This window comes from Procambarus clarkii, chromosome 26, assembly GCF_040958095.1.
Source record: "Procambarus clarkii isolate CNS0578487 chromosome 26, FALCON_Pclarkii_2.0, whole genome shotgun sequence".
In the NCBI taxonomy this organism is placed as follows: Eukaryota; Metazoa; Arthropoda; class Malacostraca; order Decapoda; family Cambaridae; genus Procambarus; species Procambarus clarkii.
Genome location: NC_091175.1, coordinates 13960787 through 13967194, shown reverse-complemented (window position 1 = coordinate 13967194; position 6408 = coordinate 13960787).

Below are 6408 nucleotides of genomic sequence, written 5' to 3'. Positions count from 1 at the left end.
CAACCCCATGGCCATAATCGCTACCACCACCACCACCACCGTAATGACTTCCACCACCACCATTCCCTAATCTCGTGGCCTACAGTAAATACAGTGAGACAATTCCTCAATCGTTAAAACACTTCGTCATTTCTCTACAATTTTCCTTCCAGAAGTTTGATCCCGTTGGTCGGTTCCCTTAAGCACGCGCCTTTAACCAATCCCATACAACCATTCCCGCCCCCTTTCCCTTACCCACGCCCACACCACCAACACCCGTGTATTAACGTAACCACGCCCTTGCCTCCAAACATCGGGTCAGCATCCTACAACTACTTCCAACACCTTACATGTCCCTTACAGCACTTATGGTCCGACAACACCCATGCCCCTGACAACACCCGTGATTTGCGATTGGATGTCCAAAGGGCTTGGAAAGGTTGGGGGGAAGAGGCATGGGGAGGTGAAATTCTTGAAGAGAATTTGGGTGTAGAGAGAGAGAAAGGAGGCTTGAAAGTTCGGTGGTCCTGTCCACCATGGGTTGGCGTATGGTGTGGGTCGCTTGTTTGATATGTAGGATTGTCACATCACCCGTACTTTATAACGTACAGCACCCGTATTTCAGACACCACTACAGATAAATCAGGTATATTAATAGCTAGCTTAAATTGACAGAGGACCTTGAACTTGAATACATAAATATATAGTGCTAAATATATAGAGATTTAAAATAGCAAGAGAGACACACAGAGAACAATAAAGAGTAGAACAGTGCATATCGAGTCCCGGGCTGATGTTTATCTTGGGTCGTTTGTGAATCTTCCTTTAACTGCCTCGCATTAACTCATTATATAGTCACACGATAACTTATCGGCTTTTCTCGGGATTCTACTTACTAAACAATTCTTTAAGATTTCTCTGAACTTCCAGTACTTCCCTTTATGAATCACAGGTCTTCCAAATACTCTAGATTCTTCTTCCCTTTACAACCATAATCGCCTCTAAATAGTAACACGTTAGTGATTAGTGATCACAGTCCTCCCATATTGACATTCTCTAAGAGGCTAAGGAGTAATGTTTATCTTGTTTTGTGTAATCATCAGAGCAAGCCTTGCTAGCTGATCAAACCTCTGTCTCCGTGACCTCACACAAAGGTTTTTTTTTCAGGTTCTTGTGCCGGTTTCGCCTTCCATGTCTCGTCTTCCTCCTCCAGATTCATTATTTTCCCCCATATTCTCTGTCCATATTCTTGTATTCATGTGTGAGCCTTATGCGAGTCTGTGGAGAGTTGTAATTCACAGCCTTTTTTCTCATATTACCGTTATTCTAATGATATCAATTACATAATGATTTGTTCCTAAATATTGGTTTCGAAAATCTTTCGTCATTACATCAAGTCACGCATGCCCGCGCAAGAATATCCCTGCACTCAAAAAAGAAAAAAATCACGCATCTTCTCACTTTTCTCTCTTACTGCGTTTTGATAATCTCGAAGGAATATTGTGATAGTAATCACTATATATATTTTTCCTTTATGCTTTTATATCAGGTTTTTTAACCTCTTTCCTTCCATTAGTCTCATCTGCTTTATTTGACATTAGACATCAGGTCCATCACAGAGCTGTCGCACATAGATCATTAGACCTTTTGCAGTGTTCTTTATTATGTTCGAATTCTCCAGTTGGCTCAGCCTTGAAAAATCAGCCCTCTCATTTTTGGATAAACAGCATTACCTTCTGCTACATAACATGCCAGCTTCCCATTATCTGAACCTCCAGCAGTACCGTCTCTTCTCATATGTGGCTTACCTGTGACCGAGTTCCAGAGGTTTTCTACTGCAACCCTGCCAGGCCCACTACCTTCATCTTACTCCCCCTCCCACTAGCCAGCCTCCCCTCCCAGCTCCCTTTATCTCACCCTGACTATTTGGCCTGAGGACACAAACCGTTTAAACTTGGGCCCAGTCGCGGTATAACATTAGTGCAAACACCGGGGTTAAGACGTCCGCTTTTTCCATTTGCCTTTTCAGAATCTATCGTCCTGCGGTCACGTCCTCCATCTAACCCCTTCTTCCTCCCCCTCTCCTCCCTTCTTCCCCTGTACCCCCCTCTTTCTTCTCCAACTCCCACTTCTCCCACTCCCCTCCTCTCCTCCCACTTCCCCTTTTTCTCTTTCACGTGCCCTTTCCTTTCCTTTCCTTTTCACGATTTAGCTGGGAAAATTGAGGTTTATCTTGCAGTTAAGTTGGTGTAGAGTAGAATTGTGAAGAGGATTTCGTGTGGATGGGGGAAGGGAGGGAGGAACGGGTTGGTGGAGGGATGAGAGAGATTCAGGAGGAGTTGGGGGTGGGGAAGGGAGATGAGGAATGGGTATATAGGAGAGAATTGAGGGATAGGAATGTCTTGGGGAGGAGGGATGGGTAGTGACCGTAGGAAACATTAGTGGTGAGTATTGGTCGCAGTGGTGGTGGTGGGAGTTGCAGTGGGCGCAGCTTTGGTTGGGGTGGTGGGGGTGGTAAGGGGTGATGGTGGGGGATTTAAGTCGCAGTGGTAATTATAATGCAGGTGGAAGATGGTTGTGGTGATGGAAGATGGCTGTTGTTGCGGTGGTGGTGGTGACTGTGGAAGGGAGGGACGTGGCTGGGGTGGTGATTGTGTAAGGAGAAGGTGGCTGTGGTAGTGGAGGAAGGTGGCTGTGGTGGCGGTGGAGGTAGTGGAAGATAGTTCTGGCCTATTGAATTATTTAGTGCAATTGGAATTGCATTAAAATAAACTCGCCCCTCTGGACAAAATTAAAAAAAAAATCATAGCGCTTTTCCCTTACCCGTTACCGCGTCTGCTGTGTTTTGTATCTTCAGTTAGGTTTGCTGGGTTCCCAGAGCCTGTCACTGCAGGTCAAACCTCAGCTCAGGCATAAACATTCTCGAATGCGATAGACGCTGTTAGGCTCCACTTATCAAACTAAATATCCTGGCATGAGGATAGGTTGAAATACCAATTATTCCCAACAGACCCCAACCTCCTAGCTATTCAACACATTATAGTATGTAGTAATATTAACTTGTATCTTAATTTTTTTTTTAAACACTTAGTGCTTTAAAATTTATGAAAGCGTTTCTTGTGTCGACCGCCGATTGGACAAGACTAGCCTGAAGACATGGACGGCTCGCAGGATTGTTTCAGGAATAGTTTAGTTACATTAATGAATGTGTTTGGGTGGATATAATTAGGAGCTGCCTCGTATGAACAAATCCACAAGGGCCGTGACGAGGATTCGAACCTATGTCCGAGATCATCCCAGACGCTGCCTGTATCAACTGAACTACGACCCATGCCTCGTATGGGTAACTATAGGCCTTCTGAAGTTTCATTTATTCCCATGGTGTTACATTCTTAATCTATCACCAAACAGCCAGTATTCCAAAGACAATATTGGCTACCAATTTATTAAAGACACTTCGAAAGGAAGATTGTCGAATAGATATTTCAAATGAAGTTAAGTTAATCCAACACTGGCATTAAATGATTAGTTCAGAGAATATCCATCAGTGCAATAGAGAAAATACCGTTTCACTTAGGCACTGGGTGATTAGCAACACATAAACGCTATAATGTCATCCAGTCAACTAGATAGCACGAAAGAACTCAATTCAAACAAAGGAAAGAGAATTACAAAACATTAAACTAATATATTAAATCACCACAATATATTAAAAATATTAACAGCATGACGGACTGGAAAATGAATGAAAAGACATGATAAGGAAATTTTACGCATAAAAAAGAGCATATCTACTGACAGTATAAAATATATTTTATATCTGCTAGTCCATGAGGTATCCATCCGAGAGAAAACATTGGAGGGGGGGGGGGGGGGAGGGGGAATTAGCAGGTAACATCGAAACGAAAGAGTTGATGAAGCGGTCTCGTATTACCATATACGTTGCTCAGATAGCAGGGTTGCCCCCGGGTGCCAGCGGTCGATTGCTGTGTTCGAGTAGTCTAATTCTGGAGTTTTATGTCCCCCTCCATATGGTGGTGGGAGGAGGGGAGAGGGAACTGTAATAAGCACCTGTTTTATCCGTCTGTGAGTGAGGTTAGTGTGTTTAAGTGGTTCTGTGAGGCAGACAGACGACCAGGAGACAACGCCTCCTGTGATTAACGGTCCGGTGAACACAATCTGCTCCTCCGGTAATCCTAACCTAACCTAACCTAACCTAACCTAACCTAACCTAACCTAACCTAACCTTCCAGTCACCCTAAGAGATTGACATATGGTTCTTAGGCATTTCGTGATTTTGTGAATTGTGGGATTTTTTTCTCTTAATTATCACATGCGTATATCAGGACAAAAATACCCCCTCATCGAATAGCTTGTTTAAGCACATAACTACGATACTTTAATTGTTATATATAGCATTAAAAATCATTCACAATGTATTATTTCACAGGTTGCTGTTGAGTACGTGCCCAACATGGTCGGGTTGGAGATGACACCAGTCGAAGGAGAAGAGCGTGGTCACAGTGCCATAGGGACTCTGTGAACCTTCTGCTGACTCTGATGCTGGCTGGACCTCTAAAACATTCTAAAAAACTAAATTCAAAGCGACTTGTCTTTCATGCCATAGAGCAAAGGATTACAAATTGATGTCCAGAATACTGTCAAAAATAAATCTACTTATCATACATTGGCATTAATAGATAAACACATGTGTTCGTAATGTCATCAACCTCATCCACTCTACCACCATGTACTGTATCAATTATTCAATGTATGTGATATAACAATATAACCCTGAACTTGTAAAAGCATCTTAATCACCTTCAGTGGTTAAGTGCTTAAATAACGCACTAGTTTTTAGATATTTGTCAGTAGGGATAAAAAACACTTGTGTCATATCACCTCACCAAAAACGAATATAAGCATGATATATAATATGTGAAAACCTCTCTGTGAAAATGTAAGAAATCCTTGCGAAACGCTTTAAGGCGTCCGACCATCAATAAAAAGTGAGAAAAGGAACTTTGGAGAGTTAATATTTCAATTACCCCCCGACAGTGATGAAAAACGTATAAAATATTGAGAAGATTCGTGTTAGAATCATTAATCTTACCCTTCCGGTCATATTCAACAACATATATTTACAAGAAAGACTGCTACCAAAATATATATTTATATATATATATATATATATATATATATATATATATATATATATATATATATATATATATATATATTATATATATATATATATATATATATATCTAGTGTGTGTGTGTGTGTGTGTGTGTGTGTGTGTTTATACAGGGTATGTGGAAGCTGGTCAGAATTGCATTTCACCTGTGTAAATACACATTAATGACACTATGTAAAAGACACATCGAACACTTTATGTAGGGCAGACGTAATTCTTTGTGTCAATGTATATATGTAAGTAGGTAAAATTAGCATTTGAAAAACATTTTAAACCACCTTTTGTAGTTGATTGTTCAATAAATCCCTGAACTATATGTAAACAGATCTCTCACCGTGTCCACGGAGGACAAAAGAAAATATATATACGCTGGTTAACATTGTAAATGTGTGGCCACGTCTGTGGTAGAAAAAAATCTACCCCCCCCCCACATAAAAATCTACCAGTGTCTCCCGAGCCAGTCTTGAACGTGTTCACAGTATTAGCCATGCACAGTGACACCGTTACATATTGACAGGTGATACATGCTGCTGAGAGACAGAGAAAGGAGGAGGGAGGGATAAAGGAGGAGGGGGTGGGGGGAGGAAGAGAGGGAGACAGCGAGAGAGAGAGAGCAAGAGATAAAAAAATATACTATATGTAGATATATACAAAGCACAAAATATGTGAGCCATAATGTCTAAAATAACGAAAAGACCCTCGTGTTACGAGAGTGAGAGAGAGAGAGAGAGAGAGAGAGAGAGAGAGAGAGAGAGAGAGAGAGAGAGAGAGAGAGAGAGACAGAGACAGAGACAGAGAGAGAGAGAGAGAGAGAGAGAGACAGAGAAGAGAGAGAGAGAGAGAGAGAGAGAGAGAGACAGAGACAGAGACAGAGAGAGAGAGAGAGAGAGAGAGAGAGAGAGAGAGAGACAGAGACAGAGACAGAGACAGAGAGAGAGAGAGAGAGAGAGAGAGAGAGAGAGAGAGAGAGAGAGAAGACCTACGACCCACTCACTCGTAGGTCTACCCGGGCACTGCCGGGTACCCAATCTATTCATATGCATATATATTATATTAATATTTTTTTTTACGAAACAAATCTTTCAACTTACTTTTTAAATCAGACAGTCAGGTGTTAGTTAACGTTTTATATTATCTCTCAATCTTCCTCCCATTCCCTCTGATTCCCTTCCTCCCGCCATCTCTCATTCTCCCCCTCACCATCTATCTCTACCGGAGCCCTTCACTGCATA